Genomic DNA, 22,294 nt, shown 5'->3' with positions numbered 1-22,294 from the left:
TTGACTAAAAGCAGATTCCAAAAGTGTTTTTTGTCTTTGCTATTGTTTCTGTCTTTCTGAAGGGATCTCCCCTTTTAATCCCATTATTTCAACACCTGTTGGACAATGCATGAGTGATAATGAGCTCATTGATTAAATGCAATTAATGAATAGATTGCCACCTCTTGTTGTGTGTCGTCTGTGTTTCTGTGTTTCCGGCATTTCACATTGGAACACCTCATTCACCTTCCTTGTCTTCTCTCCGCCCTCCCTTTTAGGTAAGTTAAAGAGCTGCACCTGAGCCAGCCACTGATTGATTGATTGATTGATTGATTGATTGATTGATTGATTGATTGATGCAGCACAACAGTCAAATAGTGGAGTGGAGTAGGGGAACAGCAAACAGCCAATAAAGCAGCCCGCCCGCTCGCCTGCCCGCCACAATGGACCTACCTGTGTACACTAGATGGATGTGATGGAATGTACTGTCGTCCCTACATTTCAAGAAGAAGTAAGAATTGCAGTTGCAACAAAGCCTTGCTTGCCTACAAAGAGAGCAGCAATTTGGATTTGTTACTATGTTACCTAGAAGAATAACAAACTGTGCAAGGATGGAGGTTGTAGGAGCAAGGAGAAGTTGTCTGTAAAGTTGGTGGATGCCTATTTTCCATTTTGCAGTCCCTTGTCTCCCTCTTGTGGCCTCCTGGAGGCAACTAGCTGTGCAAAAAAAAGACAGCCTGGCGGCCGGCTGTTGCAGTGTTGCCCTCTCAGGCAACACTGAGTGACTGACTGAGCCTCACCGTCTTATATAAAGTTCAGACGGAACTTTGCACGTGTCATAGTGGAGCCCTCAGGATTCCAGAGCCAGCTTTCTGACATCATAATGGGGCCTCAGAGATAAAAGCCTGGGCCCAGGCAGTGTTGGTCAGTGCTGCTCAGCAGGCAGCACTGGACTGGACTGGATTACAGCTGATACAAGGTGTGAAGGAACAAGGGGTGGCTGTGGGCATGCACTTGCTGCCGCTGCCAGTGTTTATCTGCATGGCAGCAGGGCATTTGGGCGTTGCCAGGAAGGCGTTTTTATGTAGATTCCTCCTCTTTCAGCACTGCATTGTGGTGCAAGCAAAAGAAGCAAATCCTGTCTGGCTTCCTCTCCGGCCTTTATTCACCTCCCGTGTAGCTGTGAGTGTGTGAGCCTGCAGGGCCCCATGGAATTGCCTAGAAGTAGGCTGAATCGCTGCAAGGGCTGAACAGCAGTATCGGGCAGGCTCGGGCAACGCGCGGCCCGTTCGGGTTATCGCTTCTCGGCCTTTTGGCTAAGATCAAGTGTAGTATCTGTTCTTATCAGTTTAATATCTGATACGTCCCCTATCTGGGGACCATATATTAAATGGATTTTTAGAACAGGGAGATGGAAATAGAGCTTGCTCTGTCCACTCCACGCATTGACCTGGTATTGCAGTATTTCCAGGACCGGTGCACCCTTTCCTTATGTGTTGACTAAAAGCAGATTCCAAAAGTGTTTTTTGTCTTTGCTATTGTTTCTGTCTTTCTGAAGGGATCTCCCCTTTTAATCCCATTATTTCAACACCTGTTGGACAATGCATGAGTGATAATGAGCTCATTGATTAAATGCAATTAATGAATAGATTGCCACCTCTTGTTGTGTGTCGTCTGTGTTTCTGTGTTTCCGGCATTTCACATTGGAACACCTCATTCACCTTCCTTGTCTTCTCTCCGCCCTCCCTTTTAGGTAAGTTAAAGAGCTGCACCTGAGCCAGCCACTGATTGATTGATTGATTGATTGATTGATTGATTGATGCAGCACAACAGTCAAATAGTGGAGTGGAGTAGGGGAACAGCAAACAGCCAATAAAGCAGCCCGCCCGCTCGCCTGCCCGCCACAATGGACCTACCTGTGTACACTAGATGGATGTGATGGAATGTACTGTCGTCCCTACATTTCAAGAAGAAGTAAGAATTGCAGTTGCAACAAAGCCTTGCTTGCCTACAAAGAGAGCAGCAATTTGGATTTGTTACTATGTTACCTAGAAGAATAACAAACTGTGCAAGGATGGAGGTTGTAGGAGCAAGGAGAAGTTGTCTGTAAAGTTGGTGGATGCCTATTTTCCATTTTGCAGTCCCTTGTCTCCCTCTTGTGGCCTCCTGGAGGCAACTAGCTGTGCAAAAAAAAGACAGCCTGGCGGCCGGCTGTTGCAGTGTTGCCCTCTCAGGCAACACTGAGTGACTGACTGAGCCTCACCGTCTTATATAAAGTTCAGACGGAACTTTGCACGTGTCATAGTGGAGCCCTCAGGATTCCAGAGCCAGCTTTCTGACATCATAATGGGGCCTCAGAGATAAAAGCCTGGGCCCAGGCAGTGTTGGTCAGTGCTGCTCAGCAGGCAGCACTGGACTGGACTGGATTACAGCTGATACAAGGTGTGAAGGAACAAGGGGTGGCTGTGGGCATGCACTTGCTGCCGCTGCCAGTGTTTATCTGCATGGCAGCAGGGCATTTGGGCGTTGCCAGGAAGGCGTTTTTATGTAGATTCCTCCTCTTTCAGCACTGCATTGTGGTGCAAGCAAAAGAAGCAAATCCTGTCTGGCTTCCTCTCCGGCCTTTATTCACCTCCCGTGTAGCTGTGAGTGTGTGAGCCTGCAGGGCCCCATGGAATTGCCTAGAAGTAGGCTGAATCGCTGCAAGGGCTGAACAGCAGTATCGGGCAGGCTCGGGCAACGCGCGGCCCGTTCGGGTTATCGCTTCTCGGCCTTTTGGCTAAGATCAAGTGTAGTATCTGTTCTTATCAGTTTAATATCTGATACGTCCCCTATCTGGGGACCATATATTAAATGGATTTTTAGAACAGGGAGATGGAAATAGAGCTTGCTCTGTCCACTCCACGCATTGACCTGGTATTGCAGTATTTCCAGGACCGGTGCACCCTTTCCTTATGTGTTGACTAAAAGCAGATTCCAAAAGTGTTTTTTGTCTTTGCTATTGTTTCTGTCTTTCTGAAGGGATCTCCCCTTTTAATCCCATTATTTCAACACCTGTTGGACAATGCATGAGTGATAATGAGCTCATTGATTAAATGCAATTAATGAATAGATTGCCACCTCTTGTTGTGTGTCGTCTGTGTTTCTGTGTTTCCGGCATTTCACATTGGAACACCTCATTCACCTTCCTTGTCTTCTCTCCGCCCTCCCTTTTAGGTAAGTTAAAGAGCTGCACCTGAGCCAGCCACTGATTGATTGATTGATTGATTGATTGATTGATTGATTGATTGAAGCACAACAGTCAAATAGTGGAGTGGAGTAGGGGAACAGCAAACAGCCAATAAAGCAGCCCGCCCGCTCGCCTGCCCGCCACAATGGACCTACCTGTGTACACTAGATGGATGTGATGGAATGTACTGTCGTCCCTACATTTCAAGAAGAAGTAAGAATTGCAGTTGCAACAAAGCCTTGCTTGCCTACAAAGAGAGCAGCAATTTGGATTTGTTACTATGTTACCTAGAAGAATAACAAACTGTGCAAGGATGGAGGTTGTAGGAGCAAGGAGAAGTTGTCTGTAAAGTTGGTGGATGCCTATTTTCCATTTTGCAGTCCCTTGTCTCCCTCTTGTGGCCTCCTGGAGGCAACTAGCTGTGCAAAAAAAAGACAGCCTGGCGGCCGGCTGTTGCAGTGTTGCCCTCTCAGGCAACACTGAGTGACTGACTGAGCCTCACCGTCTTATATAAAGTTCAGACGGAACTTTGCACGTGTCATAGTGGAGCCCTCAGGATTCCAGAGCCAGCTTTCTGACATCATAATGGGGCCTCAGAGATAAAAGCCTGGGCCCAGGCAGTGTTGGTCAGTGCTGCTCAGCAGGCAGCACTGGACTGGACTGGATTACAGCTGATACAAGGTGTGAAGGAACAAGGGGTGGCTGTGGGCATGCACTTGCTGCCGCTGCCAGTGTTTATCTGCATGGCAGCAGGGCATTTGGGCGTTGCCAGGAAGGCATTTTTATGTAGATTCCTCCTCTTTCAGCACTGCATTGTGGTGCAAGCAAAAGAAGCAAATCCTGTCTGGCTTCCTCTCCGGCCTTTATTCACCTCCCGTGTAGCTGTGAGTGTGTGAGCCTGCAGGGCCCCATGGAATTGCCTAGAAGTAGGCTGAATCGCTGCAAGGGCTGAACAGCAGTATCGGGCAGGCTCGGGCAACGCGCGGCCCGTTCGGGTTATCGCTTCTCGGCCTTTTGGCTAAGATCAAGTGTAGTATCTGTTCTTATCAGTTTAATATCTGATACGTCCCCTATCTGGGGACCATATATTAAATGGATTTTTAGAACAGGGAGATGGAAATAGAGCTTGCTCTGTCCACTCCACGCATTGACCTGGTATTGCAGTATTTCCAGGACCGGTGCACCCTTTCCTTATGTGTTGACTAAAAGCAGATTCCAAAAGTGTTTTTTGTCTTTGCTATTGTTTCTGTCTTTCTGAAGGGATCTCCCCTTTTAATCCCATTATTTCAACACCTGTTGGACAATGCATGAGTGATAATGAGCTCATTGATTAAATGCAATTAATGAATAGATTGCCACCTCTTGTTGTGTGTCGTCTGTGTTTCTGTGTTTCCGGCATTTCACATTGGAACACCTCATTCACCTTCCTTGTCTTCTCTCCGCCCTCCCTTTTAGGTAAGTTAAAGAGCTGCACCTGAGCCAGCCACTGATTGATTGATTGATTGATTGATTGATTGATTGATTGATTGATTGATTGATTGATTGATTGATGCAGCACAACAGTCAAATAGTGGAGTGGAGTAGGGGAACAGCAAACAGCCAATAAAGCAGCCCGCCCGCTCGCCTGCCCGCCACAATGGACCTACCTGTGTACACTAGATGGATGTGATGGAATGTACTGTCGTCCCTACATTTCAAGAAGAAGTAAGAATTGCAGTTGCAACAAAGCCTTGCTTGCCTACCAAGAGAGCAGCAATTTGGATTTGTTACTATGTTACCTAGAAGAATAACAAACTGTGCAAGGATGGAGGTTGTAGGAGCAAGGAGAAGTTGTCTGTAAAGTTGGTGGATGCCTATTTTCCATTTTGCAGTCCCTTGTCTCCCTCTTGTGGCCTCCTGGAGGCAACTAGCTGTGCAAAAAAAAGACAGCCTGGCGGCCGGCTGTTGCAGTGTTGCCCTCTCAGGCAACACTGAGTGACTGACTGAGCCTCACCGTCTTATATAAAGTTCAGACGGAACTTTGCACGTGTCATAGTGGAGCCCTCAGGATTCCAGAGCCAGCTTTCTGACATCATAATGGGGCCTCAGAGATAAAAGCCTGGGCCCAGGCAGTGTTGGTCAGTGCTGCTCAGCAGGCAGCACTGGACTGGACTGGATTACAGCTGATACAAGGTGTGAAGGAACAAGGGGTGGCTGTGGGCATGCACTTGCTGCCGCTGCCAGTGTTTATCTGCATGGCAGCAGGGCATTTGGGCGTTGCCAGGAAGGCGTTTTTATGTAGATTCCTCCTCTTTCAGCACTGCATTGTGGTGCAAGCAAAAGAAGCAAATCCTGTCTGGCTTCCTCTCCGGCCTTTATTCACCTCCCGTGTAGCTGTGAGTGTGTGAGCCTGCAGGGCCCCATGGAATTGCCTAGAAGTAGGCTGAATCGCTGCAAGGGCTGAACAGCAGTATCGGGCAGGCTCGGGCAACGCGCGGCCCGTTCGGGTTATCGCTTCTCGGCCTTTTGGCTAAGATCAAGTGTAGTATCTGTTCTTATCAGTTTAATATCTGATACGTCCCCTATCTGGGGACCATATATTAAATGGATTTTTAGAACAGGGAGATGGAAATAGAGCTTGCTCTGTCCACTCCACGCATTGACCTGGTATTGCAGTATTTCCAGGACCGGTGCACCCTTTCCTTATGTGTTGACTAAAAGCAGATTCCAAAAGTGTTTTTTGTCTTTGCTATTGTTTCTGTCTTTCTGAAGGGATCTCCCCTTTTAATCCCATTATTTCAACACCTGTTGGACAATGCATGAGTGATAATGAGCTCATTGATTAAATGCAATTAATGAATAGATTGCCACCTCTTGTTGTGTGTCGTCTGTGTTTCTGTGTTTCCGGCATTTCACATTGGAACACCTCATTCACCTTCCTTGTCTTCTCTCCGCCCTCCCTTTTAGGTAAGTTAAAGAGCTGCACCTGAGCCAGCCACTGATTGATTGATTGATTGATTGATTGATTGATTGATTGATTGATTGATGCAGCACAACAGTCAAATAGTGGAGTGGAGTAGGGGAACAGCAAACAGCCAATAAAGCAGCCCGCCCGCTCGCCTGCCCGCCACAATGGACCTACCTGTGTACACTAGATGGATGTGATGGAATGTACTGTCGTCCCTACATTTCAAGAAGAAGTAAGAATTGCAGTTGCAACAAAGCCTTGCTTGCCTACAAAGAGAGCAGCAATTTGGATTTGTTACTATGTTACCTAGAAGAATAACAAACTGTGCAAGGATGGAGGTTGTAGGAGCAAGGAGAAGTTGTCTGTAAAGTTGGTGGATGCCTATTTTCCATTTTGCAGTCCCTTGTCTCCCTCTTGTGGCCTCCTGGAGGCAACTAGCTGTGCAAAAAAAAGACAGCCTGGCGGCCGGCTGTTGCAGTGTTGCCCTCTCAGGCAACACTGAGTGACTGACTGAGCCTCACCGTCTTATATAAAGTTCAGACGGAACTTTGCACGTGTCATAGTGGAGCCCTCAGGATTCCAGAGCCAGCTTTCTGACATCATAATGGGGCCTCAGAGATAAAAGCCTGGGCCCAGGCAGTGTTGGTCAGTGCTGCTCAGCAGGCAGCACTGGACTGGACTGGATTACAGCTGATACAAGGTGTGAAGGAACAAGGGGTGGCTGTGGGCATGCACTTGCTGCCGCTGCCAGTGTTTATCTGCATGGCAGCAGGGCATTTGGGCGTTGCCAGGAAGGCGTTTTTATGTAGATTCCTCCTCTTTCAGCACTGCATTGTGGTGCAAGCAAAAGAAGCAAATCCTGTCTGGCTTCCTCTCCGGCCTTTATTCACCTCCCGTGTAGCTGTGAGTGTGTGAGCCTGCAGGGCCCCATGGAATTGCCTAGAAGTAGGCTGAATCGCTGCAAGGGCTGAACAGCAGTATCGGGCAGGCTCGGGCAACGCGCGGCCCGTTCGGGTTATCGCTTCTCGGCCTTTTGGCTAAGATCAAGTGTAGTATCTGTTCTTATCAGTTTAATATCTGATACGTCCCCTATCTGGGGACCATATATTAAATGGATTTTTAGAACAGGGAGATGGAAATAGAGCTTGCTCTGTCCACTCCACGCATTGACCTGGTATTGCAGTATTTCCAGGACCGGTGCACCCTTTCCTTATGTGTTGACTAAAAGCAGATTCCAAAAGTGTTTTTTGTCTTTGCTATTGTTTCTGTCTTTCTGAAGGGATCTCCCCTTTTAATCCCATTATTTCAACACCTGTTGGACAATGCATGAGTGATAATGAGCTCATTGATTAAATGCAATTAATGAATAGATTGCCACCTCTTGTTGTGTGTCGTCTGTGTTTCTGTGTTTCCGGCATTTCACATTGGAACACCTCATTCACCTTCCTTGTCTTCTCTCCGCCCTCCCTTTTAGGTAAGTTAAAGAGCTGCACCTGAGCCAGCCACTGATTGATTGATTGATTGATTGATTGATTGATTGATTGATTGATTGATTGATGCAGCACAACAGTCAAATAGTGGAGTGGAGTAGGGGAACAGCAAACAGCCAATAAAGCAGCCCGCCCGCTCGCCTGCCCGCCACAATGGACCTACCTGTGTACACTAGATGGATGTGATGGAATGTACTGTCGTCCCTACATTTCAAGAAGAAGTAAGAATTGCAGTTGCAACAAAGCCTTGCTTGCCTACAAAGAGAGCAGCAATTTGGATTTGTTACTATGTTACCTAGAAGAATAACAAACTGTGCAAGGATGGAGGTTGTAGGAGCAAGGAGAAGTTGTCTGTAAAGTTGGTGGATGCCTATTTTCCATTTTGCAGTCCCTTGTCTCCCTCTTGTGGCCTCCTGGAGGCAACTAGCTGTGCAAAAAAAAGACAGCCTGGCGGCCGGCTGTTGCAGTGTTGCCCTCTCAGGCAACACTGAGTGACTGACTAAGCCTCACCGTCTTATATAAAGTTCAGACGGAACTTTGCACGTGTCATAGTGGAGCCCTCAGGATTCCAGAGCCAGCTTTCTGACATCATAATGGGGCCTCAGAGATAAAAGCCTGGGCCCAGGCAGTGTTGGTCAGTGCTGCTCAGCAGGCAGCACTGGACTGGACTGGATTACAGCTGATACAAGGTGTGAAGGAACAAGGGGTGGCTGTGGGCATGCACTTGCTGCCGCTGCCAGTGTTTATCTGCATGGCAGCAGGGCATTTGGGCGTTGCCAGGAAGGCGTTTTTATGTAGATTCCTCCTCTTTCAGCACTGCATTGTGGTGCAAGCAAAAGAAGCAAATCCTGTCTGGCTTCCTCTCCGGCCTTTATTCACCTCCCGTGTAGCTGTGAGTGTGTGAGCCTGCAGGGCCCCATGGAATTGCCTAGAAGTAGGCTGAATCGCTGCAAGGGCTGAACAGCAGTATCGGGCAGGCTCGGGCAACGCGCGGCCCGTTCGGGTTATCGCTTCTCGGCCTTTTGGCTAAGATCAAGTGTAGTATCTGTTCTTATCAGTTTAATATCTGATACGTCCCCTATCTGGGGACCATATATTAAATGGATTTTTAGAACAGGGAGATGGAAATAGAGCTTGCTCTGTCCACTCCACGCATTGACCTGGTATTGCAGTATTTCCAGGACCGGTGCACCCTTTCCTTATGTGTTGACTAAAAGCAGATTCCAAAAGTGTTTTTTGTCTTTGCTATTGTTTCTGTCTTTCTGAAGGGATCTCCCCTTTTAATCCCATTATTTCAACACCTGTTGGACAATGCATGAGTGATAATGAGCTCATTGATTAAATGCAATTAATGAATAGATTGCCACCTCTTGTTGTGTGTCGTCTGTGTTTCTGTGTTTCCGGCATTTCACATTGGAACACCTCATTCACCTTCCTTGTCTTCTCTCCGCCCTCCCTTTTAGGTAAGTTAAAGAGCTGCACCTGAGCCAGCCACTGATTGATTGATTGATTGATTGATTGATTGATTGATTGATTGATTGATTGATTGATTGATGCAGCACAACAGTCAAATAGTGGAGTGGAGTAGGGGAACAGCAAACAGCCAATAAAGCAGCCCGCTCGCCTGCCCGCCACAATGGACCTACCTGTGTACACTAGATGGATGTGATGGAATGTACTGTCGTCCCTACATTTCAAGAAGAAGTAAGAATTGCAGTTGCAACAAAGCCTTGCTTGCCTACAAAGAGAGCAGCAATTTGGATTTGTTACTATGTTACCTAGAAGAATAACAAACTGTGCAAGGATGGAGGTTGTAGGAGCAAGGAGAAGTTGTCTGTAAAGTTGGTGGATGCCTATTTTCCATTTTGCAGTCCCTTGTCTCCCTCTTGTGGCCTCCTGGAGGCAACTAGCTGTGCAAAAAAAAGACAGCCTGGCGGCCGGCTGTTGCAGTGTTGCCCTCTCAGGCAACACTGAGTGACTGACTGAGCCTCACCGTCTTATATAAAGTTCAGACGGAACTTTGCACGTGTCATAGTGGAGCCCTCAGGATTCCAGAGCCAGCTTTCTGACATCATAATGGGGCCTCAGAGATAAAAGCCTGGGCCCAGGCAGTGTTGGTCAGTGCTGCTCAGCAGGCAGCACTGGACTGGACTGGATTACAGCTGATACAAGGTGTGAAGGAACAAGGGGTGGCTGTGGGCATGCACTTGCTGCCGCTGCCAGTGTTTATCTGCATGGCAGCAGGGCATTTGGGCGTTGCCAGGAAGGCGTTTTTATGTAGATTCCTCCTCTTTCAGCACTGCATTGTGGTGCAAGCAAAAGAAGCAAATCCTGTCTGGCTTCCTCTCCGGCCTTTATTCACCTCCCGTGTAGCTGTGAGTGTGTGAGCCTGCAGGGCCCCATGGAATTGCCTAGAAGTAGGCTGAATCGCTGCAAGGGCTGAACAGCAGTATCGGGCAGGCTCGGGCAACGCGCGGCCCGTTCGGGTTATCGCTTCTCGGTCTTTTGGCTAAGATCAAGTGTAGTATCTGTTCTTATCAGTTTAATATCTGATACGTCCCCTATCTGGGGACCATATATTAAATGGATTTTTAGAACAGGGAGATGGAAATAGAGCTTGCTCTGTCCACTCCACGCATTGACCTGGTATTGCAGTATTTCCAGGACCGGTGCACCCTTTCCTTATGTGTTGACTAAAAGCAGATTCCAAAAGTGTTTTTTGTCTTTGCTATTGTTTCTGTCTTTCTGAAGGGATCTCCCCTTTTAATCCCATTATTTCAACACCTGTTGGACAATGCATGAGTGATAATGAGCTCATTGATTAAATGCAATTAATGAATAGATTGCCACCTCTTGTTGTGTGTCGTCTGTGTTTCTGTGTTTCCGGCATTTCACATTGGAACACCTCATTCACCTTCCTTGTCTTCTCTCCGCCCTCCCTTTTAGGTAAGTTAAAGAGCTGCACCTGAGCCAGCCACTGATTGATTGATTGATTGATTGATTGATTGATTGATGCAGCACAACAGTCAAATAGTGGAGTGGAGTAGGGGAACAGCAAACAGCCAATAAAGCAGCCCGCCCGCTCGCCTGCCCGCCACAATGGACCTACCTCTGTACACTAGATGGATGTGATGGAATGTACTGTCGTCCCTACATTTCAAGAAGAAGTAAGAATTGCAGTTGCAACAAAGCCTTGCTTGCCTACAAAGAGAGCAGCAATTTGGATTTGTTACTATGTTACCTAGAAGAATAACAAACTGTGCAAGGATGGAGGTTGTAGGAGCAAGGAGAAGTTGTCTGTAAAGTTGGTGGATGCCTATTTTCCATTTTGCAGTCCCTTGTCTCCCTCTTGTGGACTCCTGGAGGCAACTAGCTGTGCAAAAAAAAGACAGCCTGGCGGCCGGCTGTTGCAGTGTTGCCCTCTCAGGCAACACTGAGTGACTGACTGAGCCTCACCGTCTTATATAAAGTTCAGACGGAACTTTGCACGTGTCATAGTGGAGCCCTCAGGATTCCAGAGCCAGCTTTCTGACATCATAATGGGGCCTCAGAGATAAAAGCCTGGGCCCAGGCAGTGTTGGTCAGTGCTGCTCAGCAGGCAGCACTGGACTGGACTGGATTACAGCTGATACAAGGTGTGAAGGAACAAGGGGTGGCTGTGGGCATGCACTTGCTGCCGCTGCCAGTGTTTATCTGCATGGCAGCAGGGCATTTGGGCGTTGCCAGGAAGGCGTTTTTATGTAGATTCCTCCTCTTTCAGCACTGCATTGTGGTGCAAGCAAAAGAAGCAAATCCTGTCTGGCTTCCTCTCCGGCCTTTATTCACCTCCCGTGTAGCTGTGAGTGTGTGAGCCTGCAGGGCCCCATGGAATTGCCTAGAAGTAGGCTGAATCGCTGCAAGGGCTGAACAGCAGTATCGGGCAGGCTCGGGCAACGCGCGGCCCGTTCGGGTTATCGCTTCTCGGCCTTTTGGCTAAGATCAAGTGTAGTATCTGTTCTTATCAGTTTAATATCTGATACGTCCCCTATCTGGGGACCATATATTAAATGGATTTTTAGAACAGGGAGATGGAAATAGAGCTTGCTCTGTCCACTCCACGCATTGACCTGGTATTGCAGTATTTCCAGGACCGGTGCACCCTTTCCTTATGTGTTGACTAAAAGCAGATTCCAAAAGTGTTTTTTGTCTTTGCTATTGTTTCTGTCTTTCTGAAGGGATCTCCCCTTTTAATCCCATTATTTCAACACCTGTTGGACAATGCATGAGTGATAATGAGCTCATTGATTAAATGCAATTAATGAATAGATTGCCACCTCTTGTTGTGTGTCGTCTGTGTTTCTGTGTTTCCGGCATTTCACATTGGAACACCTCATTCACCTTCCTTGTCTTCTCTCCGCCCTCCCTTTTAGGTAAGTTAAAGAGCTGCACCTGAGCCAGCCACTGATTGATTGATTGATTGATTGATTGATTGATTGATTGATTGATTGATTGATTGATGCAGCACAACAGTCAAATAGTGGAGTGGAGTAGGGGAACAGCAAACAGCCAATAAAGCAGCCCGCCCGCTCGCCTGCCCGCCACAATGGACCTACCTGTGTACACTAGATGGATGTGATGGAATGTACTGTCGTCCCTACATTTCAAGAAGAAGTAAGAATTGCAGTTGCAACAAAGCCTTGCTTGCCTACAAAGAGAGCAGCAATTTGGATTTGTTACTATGTTACCTAGAAGAATAACAAACTGTGCAAGGATGGAGGTTGTAGGAGCAAGGAGAAGTTGTCTGTAAAGTTGGTGGATGCCTATTTTCCATTTTGCAGTCCCTTGTCTCCCTCTTGTGGCCTCCTGGAGGCAACTAGCTGTGCAAAAAAAAGACAGCCTGGCGGCCGGCTGTTGCAGTGTTGCCCTCTCAGGCAACACTGAGTGACTGACTGAGCCTCACCGTCTTATATAAAGTTCAGACGGAACTTTGCACGTGTCATAGTGGAGCCCTCAGGATTCCAGAGCCAGCTTTCTGACATCATAATGGGGCCTCAGAGATAAAAGCCTGGGCCCAGGCAGTGTTGGTCAGTGCTGCTCAGCAGGCAGCACTGGACTGGACTGGATTACAGCTGATACAAGGTGTGAAGGAACAAGGGGTGGCTGTGGGCATGCACTTGCTGCCGCTGCCAGTGTTTATCTGCATGGCAGCAGGGCATTTGGGCGTTGCCAGGAAGGCGTTTTTATGTAGATTCCTCCTCTTTCAGCACTGCATTGTGGTGCAAGCAAAAGAAGCAAATCCTGTCTGGCTTCCTCTCCGGCCTTTATTCACCTCCCGTGTAGCTGTGAGTGTGTGAGCCTGCAGGGCCCCATGGAATTGCCTAGAAGTAGGCTGAATCGCTGCAAGGGCTGAACAGCAGTATCGGGCAGGCTCGGGCAACGCGCGGCCCGTTCGGGTTATCGCTTCTTGGCCTTTTGGCTAAGATCAAGTGTAGTATCTGTTCTTATCAGTTTAATATCTGATACGTCCCCTATCTGGGGACCATATATTAAATGGATTTTTAGAACAGGGAGATGGAAATAGAGCTTGCTCTGTCCACTCCACGCATTGACCTGGTATTGCAGTATTTCCAGGACCGGTGCACCCTTTCCTTATGTGTTGACTAAAAGCAGATTCCAAAAGTGTTTTTTGTCTTTGCTATTGTTTCTGTCTTTCTGAAGGGATCTCCCCTTTTAATCCCATTATTTCAACACCTGTTGGACAATGCATGAGTGATAATGAGCTCATTGATTAAATGCAATTAATGAATAGATTGCCACCTCTTGTTGTGTGTCGTCTGTGTTTCTGTGTTTCCGGCATTTCACATTGGAACACCTCATTCACCTTCCTTGTCTTCTCTCCGCCCTCCCTTTTAGGTAAGTTAAAGAGCTGCACCTGAGCCAGCCACTGATTGATTGATTGATTGATTGATTGATTGATTGATTGATTGATTGATTGATTGATTGATTGATTGATGCAGCACAACAGTCAAATAGTGGAGTGGAGTAGGGGAACAGCAAACAGCCAATAAAGCAGCCCGCCCGCTCGCCTGCCCGCCACAATGGACCTACCTGTGTACACTAGATGGATGTGATGGAATGTACTGTCGTCCCTACATTTCAAGAAGAAGTAAGAATTGCAGTTGCAACAAAGCCTTGCTTGCCTACAAAGAGAGCAGCAATTTGGATTTGTTACTATGTTACCTAGAAGAATAACAAACTGTGCAAGGATGGAGGTTGTAGGAGCAAGGAGAAGTTGTCTGTAAAGTTGGTGGATGCCTATTTTCCATTTTGCAGTCCCTTGTCTCCCTCTTGTGGCCTCCTGGAGGCAACTAGCTGTGCAAAAAAAAGACAGCCTGGCGGCCGGCTGTTGCAGTGTTGCCCTCTCAGGCAACACTGAGCCTCACCGTCTTATATAAAGTTCAGACGGAACTTTGCACGTGTCATAGTGGAGCCCTCAGGATTCCAGAGCCAGCTTTCTGACATCATAATGGGGCCTCAGAGATAAAAGCCTGGGCCCAGGCAGTGTTGGTCAGTGCTGCTCAGCAGGCAGCACTGGACTGGACTGGATTACAGCTGATACAAGGTGTGAAGGAACAAGGGGTGGCTGTGGGCATGCACTTGCTGCCGCTGCCAGTGTTTATCTGCATGGCAGCAGGGCATTTGGGCGTTGCCAGGAAGGCGTTTTTATGTAGATTCCTCCTCTTTCAGCACTGCATTGTGGTGCAAGCAAAAGAAGCAAATCCTGTCTGGCTTCCTCTCCGGCCTTTATTCACCTCCCGTGTAGCTGTGAGTGTGTGAGCCTGCAGGGCCCCATGGAATTGCCTAGAAGTAGGCTGAATCGCTGCAAGGGCTGAACAGCAGTATCGGGCAGGCTCGGGCAACGCGCGGCCCGTTCGGGTTATCGCTTCTCGGCCTTTTGGCTAAGATCAAGTGTAGTATCTGTTCTTATCAGTTTAATATCTGATACGTCCCCTATCTGGGGACCATATATTAAATGGATTTTTAGAACAGGGAGATGGAAATAGAGCTTGCTCTGTCCACTCCACGCATTGACCTGGTATTGCAGTATTTCCAGGACCGGTGCACCCTTTCCTTATGTGTTGACTAAAAGCAGATTCCAAAAGTGTTTTTTGTCTTTGCTATTGTTTCTGTCTTTCTGAAGGGATCTCCCCTTTTAATCCCATTATTTCAACACCTGTTGGACAATGCATGAGTGATAATGAGCTCATTGATTAAATGCAATTAATGAATAGATTGCCACCTCTTGTTGTGTGTCGTCTGTGTTTCTGTGTTTCCGGCATTTCACATTGGAACACCTCATTCACCTTCCTTGTCTTCTCTCCGCCCTCCCTTTTAGGTAAGTTAAAGAGCTGCACCTGAGCCAGCCACTGATTGATTGATTGATTGATTGATTGATTGATTGATTGATTGATTGATTGATTGATTGATGCAGCACAACAGTCAAATAGTGGAGTGGAGTAGGGGAACAGCAAACAGCCAATAAAGCAGCCCGCCCGCTCGCCTGCCCGCCACAATGGACCTACCTGTGTACACTAGATGGATGTGATGGAATGTACTGTCGTCCCTACATTTCAAGAAGAAGTAAGAATTGCAGTTGCAACAAAGCCTTGCTTGCCTACAAAGAGAGCAGCAATTTGGATTTGTTACTATGTTACCTAGAAGAATAACAAACTGTGCAAGGATGGAGGTTGTAGGAGCAAGGAGAAGTTGTCTGTAAAGTTGGTGGATGCCTATTTTCCATTTTGCAGTCCCTTGTCTCCCTCTTGTGGCCTCCTGGAGGCAACTAGCTGTGCAAAAAAAAGACAGCCTGGCGGCCGGCTGTTGCAGTGTTGCCCTCTCAGGCAACACTGAGTGACTGACTGAGCCTCACCGTCTTATATAAAGTTCAGACGGAACTTTGCACGTGTCATAGTGGAGCCCTCAGGATTCCAGAGCCAGCTTTCTGACATCATAATGGGGCCTCAGAGATAAAAGCCTGGGCCCAGGCAGTGTTGGTCAGTGCTGCTCAGCAGGCAGCACTGGACTGGACTGGATTACAGCTGATACAAGGTGTGAAGGAACAAGGGGTGGCTGTGGGCATGCACTTGCTGCCGCTGCCAGTGTTTATCTGCATGGCAGCAGGGCATTTGGGCGTTGCCAGGAAGGCGTTTTTATGTAGATTCCTCCTCTTTCAGCACTGCATTGTGGTGCAAGCAAAAGAAGCAAATCCTGTCTGGCTTCCTCTCCGGCCTTTATTCACCTCCCGTGTAGCTGTGAGTGTGTGAGCCTGCAGGGCCCCATGGAATTGCCTAGAAGTAGGCTGAATCGCTGCAAGGGCTGAACAGCAGTATCGGGCAGGCTCGGGCAACGCGCGGCCCGTTCGGGTTATCGCTTCTCGGCCTTTTGGCTAAGATCAAGTGTAGTATCTGTTCTTATCAGTTTAATATCTGATACGTCCCCTATCTGGGGACCATATATTAAATGGATTTTTAGAACAGGGAGATGGAAATAGAGCTTGCTCTGTCCACTCCACGCATTGACCTGGTATTGCAGTATTTCCAGGACCGGTGCACCCTTTCCTTATGTGTTGACTAAAAGCAGATTCCAAAAGTGTTTTTTGTCTTTGCTATTGTTTCTGTCTTTCTGAAGGGATCTCCCCTTTTAATCCCATTATTTCAACACCTGTTGGACAATGCATGAGTGATAATGAGCTCATTGATTAAATGCAATTAATGAATAGATTGCCACCTCTTGTTGTGTGTCGTCTGTGTTTCTGTGTTTCCGGCATTTCACATTGGAACACCTCATTCACCTTCCTTGTCTTCTCTCCGCCCTCCCTTTTAGGTAAGTTAAAGAGCTGCACCTGAGCCAGCCACTGATTGATTGATTGATTGATTGATTGATTGATTGATTGATTGATGCAGCACAACAGTCAAATAGTGGAGTGGAGTAGGGGAACAGCAAACAGCCAATAAAGCAGCCCGCCCGCTCGCCTGCCCGCCACAATGGACCTACCTGTGTACACTAGATGGATGTGATGGAATGTACTGTCGTCCCTACATTTCAAGAAGAAGTAAGAATTGCAGTTGCAACAAAGCCTTGCTTGCCTACAAAGAGAGCAGCAATTTGGATTTGTTACTATGTTACCTAGAAGAATAACAAACTGTGCAAGGATGGAGGTTGTAGGAGCAAGGAGAAGTTGTCTGTAAAGTTGGTGGATGCCTATTTTCCATTTTGCAGTCCCTTGTCTCCCTCTTGTGGCCTCCTGGAGGCAACTAGCTGTGCAAAAAAAAGACAGCCTGGCGGCCGGCTGTTGCAGTGTTGCCCTCTCAGGCAACACTGAGTGACTGACTGAGCCTCACCGTCTTATATAAAGTTCAGACGGAACTTTGCACGTGTCATAGTGGAGCCCTCAGGATTCCAGAGCCAGCTTTCTGACATCATAATGGGGCCTCAGAGATAAAAGCCTGGGCCCAGGCAGTGTTGGTCAGTGCTGCTCAGCAGGCAGCACTGGACTGGACTGGATTACAGCTGATACAAGGTGTGAAGGAACAAGGGGTGGCTGTGGGCATGCACTTGCTGCCGCTGCCAGTGTTTATCTGCATGGCAGCAGGGCATTTGGGCGTTGCCAGGAAGGCGTTTTTATGTAGATTCCTCCTCTTTCAGCACTGCATTGTGGTGCAAGCAAAAGAAGCAAATCCTGTCTGGCTTCCTCTCCGGCCTTTATTCACCTCCCGTGTAGCTGTGAGTGTGTGAGCCTGCAGGGCCCCATGGAATTGCCTAGAAGTAGGCTGAATCGCTGCAAGGGCTGAACAGCAGTATCGGGCAGGCTCGGGCAACGCGCGGCCCGTTCGGGTTATCGCTTCTCGGCCTTTTGCCTAAGATCAAGTGTAGTATCTGTTCTTATCAGTTTAATATCTGATACGTCCCCTATCTGGGGACCATATATTAAATGGATTTTTAGAACAGGGAGATGGAAATAGAGCTTGCTCTGTCCACTCCACGCATTGACCTGGTATTGCAGTATTTCCAGGACCGGTGCACCCTTTCCTTATGTGTTGACTAAAAGCAGATTCCAAAAGTGTTTTTTGTCTTTGCTATTGTTTCTGTCTTTCTGAAGGGATCTCCCCTTTTAATCCCATTATTTCAACACCTGTTGGACAATGCATGAGTGATAATGAGCTCATTGATTAAATGCAATTAATGAATAGATTGCCACCTCTTGTTGTGTGTCGTCTGTGTTTCTGTGTTTCCGGCATTTCACATTGGAACACCTCATTCACCTTCCTTGTCTTCTCTCCGCCCTCCCTTTTAGGTAAGTTAAAGAGCTGCACCTGAGCCAGCCACTGATTGATTGATTGATTGATTGATTGATTGATTGATTGATTGATTGATGCAGCACAACAGTCAAATAGTGGAGTGGAGTAGGGGAACAGCAAACAGCCAATAAAGCAGCCCGCCCGCTCGCCTGCCCGCCACAATGGACCTACCTGTGTACACTAGATGGATGTGATGGAATGTACTGTCGTCCCTACATTTCAAGAAGAAGTAAGAATTGCAGTTGCAACAAAGCCTTGCTTGCCTACAAAGAGAGCAGCAATTTGGATTTGTTACTATGTTACCTAGAAGAATAACAAACTGTGCAAGGATGGAGGTTGTAGGAGCAAGGAGAAGTTGTCTGTAAAGTTGGTGGATGCCTATTTTCCATTTTGCAGTCCCTTGTCTCCCTCTTGTGGCCTCCTGGAGGCAACTAGCTGTGCAAAAAAAAGACAGCCTAGCGGCCGGCTGTTGCAGTGTTGCCCTCTCAGGCAATACTGAGTGACTGACTGAGCCTCACCGTCTTATATAAAGTTCAGACGGAACTTTGCACGTGTCATAGTGGAGCCCTCAGGATTCCAGAGCCAGCTTTCTGACATCATAATGGGGCCTCAGAGATAAAAGCCTGGGCCCAGGCAGTGTTGGTCAGTGCTGCTCAGCAGGCAGCACTGGACTGGACTGGATTACAGCTGATACAAGGTGTGAAGGAACAAGGGGTGGCTGTGGGCATGCACTTGCTGCCGCTGCCAGTGTTTATCTGCATGGCAGCAGGGCATTTGGGCGTTGCCAGGAAGGCGTTTTTATGTAGATTCCTCCTCTTTCAGCACTGCATTGTGGTGCAAGCAAAAGAAGCAAATCCTGTCTGGCTTCCTCTCCGGCCTTTATTCACCTCCCGTGTAGCTGTGAGTGTGTGAGCCTGCAGGGCCCCATGGAATTGCCTAGAAGTAGGCTGAATCGCTGCAAGGGCTGAACAGCAGTATCGGGCAGGCTCGGGCAACGCGCGGCCCGTTCGGGTTATCGCTTCTCGGCCTTTTGGCTAAGATCAAGTGTAGTATCTGTTCTTATCAGTTTAATATCTGATACGTCCCCTATCTGGGGACCATATATTAAATGGATTTTTAGAACAGGGAGATGGAAATAGAGCTTGCTCTGTCCACTCCACGCATTGACCTGGTATTGCAGTATTTCCAGGACCGGTGCACCCTTTCCTTATGTGTTGACTAAAAGCAGATTCCAAAAGTGTTTTTTGTCTTTGCTATTGTTTCTGTCTTTCTGAAGGGATCTCCCCTTTTAATCCCATTATTTCAACACCTGTTGGACAATGCATGAGTGATAATGAGCTCATTGATTAAATGCAATTAATGAATAGATTGCCACCTCTTGTTGTGTGTCGTCTGTGTTTCTGTGTTTCCGGCATTTCACATTGGAACACCTCATTCACCTTCCTTGTCTTCTCTCAGCCCTCCCTTTTAGGTAAGTTAAAGAGCTGCACCTGAGCCAGCCACTGATTGATTGATTGATTGATTGATTGATTGATTGATTGATTGATTGATTGATGCAGCACAACAGTCAAATAGTGGAGTGGAGTAGGGGAACAGCAAACAGCCAATAAAGCAGCCCGCCCGCTCGCCTGCCCGCCACAATGGACCTACCTGTGTACACTAGATGGATGTGATGGAATGTACTGTCGTCCCTACATTTCAAGAAGAAGTAAGAATTGCAGTTGCAACAAAGCCTTGCTTGCCTACAAAGAGAGCAGCAATTTGGATTTGTTACTATGTTACCTAGAAGAATAACAAACTGTGCAAGGATGGAGGTTGTAGGAGCAAGGAGAAGTTGTCTGTAAAGTTGGTGGATGCCTATTTTCCATTTTGCAGTCCCTTGTCTCCCTCTTGTGGCCTCCTGGAGGCAACTAGCTGTGCAAAAAAAAGACAGCCTGGCGGCCGGCTGTTGCAGTGTTGCCCTCTCAGGCAACACTGAGTGACTGACTGAGCCTCACCGTCTTATATAAAGTTCAGACGGAACTTTGCACGTGTCATAGTGGAGCCCTCAGGATTCCAGAGCCAGCTTTCTGACATCATAATGGGGCCTCAGAGATAAAAGCCTGGGCCCAGGCAGTGTTGGTCAGTGCTGCTCAGCAGGCAGCACTGGACTGGACTGGATTACAGCTGATACAAGGTGTGAAGGAACAAGGGGTGGCTGTGGGCATGCACTTGCTGCCGCTGCCAGTGTTTATCTGCATGGCAGCAGGGCATTTGGGCGTTGCCAGGAAGGCGTTTTTATGTAGATTCCTCCTCTTTCAGCACTGCATTGTGGTGCAAGCAAAAGAAGCAAATCCTGTCTGGCTTCCTCTCCGGCCTTTATTCACCTCCCGTGTAGCTGTGAGTGTGTGAGCCTGCAGGGCCCCATGGAATTGCCTAGAAGTAGGCTGAATCGCTGCAAGGGCTGAACAGCAGTATCGGGCAGGCTCGGGCAACGCGCGGCCCGTTCGGGTTATCGCTTCTCGGCCTTTTGGCTAAGATCAAGTGTAGTATCTGTTCTTATCAGTTTAATATCTGATACGTCCCCTATCTGGGGACCATATATTAAATGGATTTTTAGAACAGGGAGATGGAAATAGAGCTTGCTCTGTCCACTCCACGCATTGACCTGGTATTGCAGTATTTCCAGGACCGGTGCACCCTTTCCTTATGTGTTGACTAAAAGCAGATTCCAAAAGTGTTTTTTGTCTTTGCTATTGTTTCTGTCTTTCTGAAGGGATCTCCCCTTTTAATCCCATTATTTCAACACCTGTTGGACAATGCATGAGTGCTAATGAGCTCATTGATTAAATGCAATTAATGAATAGATTGCCACCTCTTGTTGTGTGTCGTCTGTGTTTCTGTGTTTCCGGCATTTCACATTGGAACACCTCATTCACCTTCCTTGTCTTCTCTCCGCCCTCCCTTTTAGGTAAGTTAAAGAGCTGCACCTGAGCCAGCCACTGATTGATTGATTGATTGATTGATTGATTGATTGATTGATTGATTGATTGATGCAGCACAACAGTCAAATAGTGGAGTGGAGTAGGGGAACAGCAAACAGCCAATAAAGCAGCCCGCCCGCTCGCCTTCCCGCCACAATGGACCTACCTGTGTACACTAGATGGATGTGATAGAATGTACTGTCGTCCCTACATTTCAAGAAGAAGTAAGAATTGCAGTTGCAACAAAGCCTTGCTTGCCTACAAAGAGAGCAGCAATTTGGATTTGTTACTATGTTACCTAGAAGAATAACAAACTGTGCAAGGATGGAGGTTGTAGGAGCAAGGAGAAGTTGTCTGTAAAGTTGGTGGATGCCTATTTTCCATTTTGCAGTCCCTTGTCTCCCTCTTGTGGCCTCCTGGAGGCAACTAGCTGTGCAAAAAAAAGACAGCCTGGCGGCCGGCTGTTGCAGTGTTGCCCTCTCAGGCAACACTGAGTGACTGACTGAGCCTCACCGTCTTATATAAAGTTCAGACGGAACTTTGCACGTGTCATAGTGGAGCCCTCAGGATTCCAGAGCCAGCTTTCTGACATCATAATGGGGCCTCAGAGATAAAAGCCTGGGCCCAGGCAGTGTTGGTCAGTGCTGCTCAGCAGGCAGCACTGGACTGGACTGGATTACAGCTGATACAAGGTGTGAAGGAACAAGGGGTGGCTGTGGGCATGCACTTGCTGCCGCTGCCAGTGTTTATCTGCATGGCAGCAGGGCATTTGGGCGTTGCCAGGAAGGCATTTTTATGTAGATTCCTCCTCTTTCAGCACTGCATTGTGGTGCAAGCAAAAGAAGCAAATCCTGTCTGGCTTCCTCTCCGGCCTTTATTCACCTCCCGTGTAGCTGTGAGTGTGTGAGCCTGCAGGGCCCCATGGAATTGCCTAGAAGTAGGCTGAATCGCTGCAAGGGCTGAACAGCAGTATCGGGCAGGCTCGGGCAACGCGCGGCCCGTTCGGGTTATCGCTTCTCGGCCTTTTGGCTAAGATCAAGTGTAGTATCTGTTCTTATCAGTTTAATATCTGATACGTCCCCTATCTGGGGACCATATATTAAATGGATTTTTAGAACAGGGAGATGGAAATAGAGCTTGCTCTGTCCACTCCACGCATTGACCTGGTATTGCAGTATTTCCAGGACCGGTGCACCCTTTCCTTATGTGTTGACTAAAAGCAGATTCCAAAAGTGTTTTTTGTCTTTGCTATTGTTTCTGTCTTTCTGAAGGGATCTCCCCTTTTAATCCCATTATTTCAACACCTGTTGGACAATGCATGAGTGATAATGAGCTCATTGATTAAATGC

At 47.7% G+C, this 22,294-nt stretch overlaps 15 non-coding genes across 15 annotated transcripts; all 15 read left to right on the top strand.

Annotated features, from left to right (window-relative positions):
* The first annotated feature begins 1,275 nt into the window (after nt 1-1,275).
* LOC142690314 (U2 spliceosomal RNA) lies at nt 1,276-1,466 on the top strand. Its single transcript, XR_012859102.1, has one exon. It is a non-coding gene; the product is annotated as a U2 spliceosomal RNA (small nuclear RNA).
* Nucleotides 1,467-2,738: 1,272 nt separating this feature from the next.
* LOC142690313 (U2 spliceosomal RNA) lies at nt 2,739-2,929 on the top strand. Its single transcript, XR_012859101.1, has one exon. It is a non-coding gene; the product is annotated as a U2 spliceosomal RNA (small nuclear RNA).
* A 1,277-nt stretch (nt 2,930-4,206) lies between these two features.
* On the top strand, nt 4,207-4,397 carry LOC142690312 (U2 spliceosomal RNA). The gene has a single exon (XR_012859100.1). It is a non-coding gene; the product is annotated as a U2 spliceosomal RNA (small nuclear RNA).
* Nucleotides 4,398-5,697: 1,300 nt separating this feature from the next.
* Nucleotides 5,698-5,888, top strand: LOC142690311 (U2 spliceosomal RNA). The gene has a single exon (XR_012859099.1). It is a non-coding gene; the product is annotated as a U2 spliceosomal RNA (small nuclear RNA).
* Nucleotides 5,889-7,172: 1,284 nt separating this feature from the next.
* Nucleotides 7,173-7,363, top strand: LOC142690310 (U2 spliceosomal RNA). The gene has a single exon (XR_012859098.1). It is a non-coding gene; the product is annotated as a U2 spliceosomal RNA (small nuclear RNA).
* Nucleotides 7,364-8,651: 1,288 nt separating this feature from the next.
* LOC142690309 (U2 spliceosomal RNA) lies at nt 8,652-8,842 on the top strand. The gene has a single exon (XR_012859097.1). It is a non-coding gene; the product is annotated as a U2 spliceosomal RNA (small nuclear RNA).
* Nucleotides 8,843-10,134: 1,292 nt separating this feature from the next.
* Nucleotides 10,135-10,325, top strand: LOC142690344 (U2 spliceosomal RNA). The gene has a single exon (XR_012859129.1). It is a non-coding gene; the product is annotated as a U2 spliceosomal RNA (small nuclear RNA).
* Nucleotides 10,326-11,597: 1,272 nt separating this feature from the next.
* LOC142690308 (U2 spliceosomal RNA) lies at nt 11,598-11,788 on the top strand. Its single transcript, XR_012859096.1, has one exon. It is a non-coding gene; the product is annotated as a U2 spliceosomal RNA (small nuclear RNA).
* A 1,292-nt stretch (nt 11,789-13,080) lies between these two features.
* Nucleotides 13,081-13,271, top strand: LOC142690323 (U2 spliceosomal RNA). The gene has a single exon (XR_012859110.1). It is a non-coding gene; the product is annotated as a U2 spliceosomal RNA (small nuclear RNA).
* Nucleotides 13,272-14,563: 1,292 nt separating this feature from the next.
* On the top strand, nt 14,564-14,754 carry LOC142690306 (U2 spliceosomal RNA). Its single transcript, XR_012859095.1, has one exon. It is a non-coding gene; the product is annotated as a U2 spliceosomal RNA (small nuclear RNA).
* A 1,296-nt stretch (nt 14,755-16,050) lies between these two features.
* LOC142690304 (U2 spliceosomal RNA) lies at nt 16,051-16,241 on the top strand. Its single transcript, XR_012859093.1, has one exon. It is a non-coding gene; the product is annotated as a U2 spliceosomal RNA (small nuclear RNA).
* Nucleotides 16,242-17,521: 1,280 nt separating this feature from the next.
* On the top strand, nt 17,522-17,712 carry LOC142690352 (U2 spliceosomal RNA). Its single transcript, XR_012859136.1, has one exon. It is a non-coding gene; the product is annotated as a U2 spliceosomal RNA (small nuclear RNA).
* Nucleotides 17,713-18,996: 1,284 nt separating this feature from the next.
* Nucleotides 18,997-19,187, top strand: LOC142690303 (U2 spliceosomal RNA). Its single transcript, XR_012859092.1, has one exon. It is a non-coding gene; the product is annotated as a U2 spliceosomal RNA (small nuclear RNA).
* A 1,288-nt stretch (nt 19,188-20,475) lies between these two features.
* LOC142690302 (U2 spliceosomal RNA) lies at nt 20,476-20,666 on the top strand. Its single transcript, XR_012859091.1, has one exon. It is a non-coding gene; the product is annotated as a U2 spliceosomal RNA (small nuclear RNA).
* Nucleotides 20,667-21,954: 1,288 nt separating this feature from the next.
* Nucleotides 21,955-22,145, top strand: LOC142690301 (U2 spliceosomal RNA). Its single transcript, XR_012859090.1, has one exon. It is a non-coding gene; the product is annotated as a U2 spliceosomal RNA (small nuclear RNA).
* Nucleotides 22,146-22,294: the final 149 nt, after the last annotated feature.

Source organism: Rhinoderma darwinii, assembly GCF_050947455.1.
Source record: "Rhinoderma darwinii isolate aRhiDar2 chromosome 5 unlocalized genomic scaffold, aRhiDar2.hap1 SUPER_5_unloc_33, whole genome shotgun sequence".
In the NCBI taxonomy this organism is placed as follows: domain Eukaryota; kingdom Metazoa; phylum Chordata; class Amphibia; order Anura; family Rhinodermatidae; genus Rhinoderma; species Rhinoderma darwinii.
Note: the sequence above shows the minus strand (reverse complement) of the source record. Positions and strands in the feature narration are given on the sequence as shown.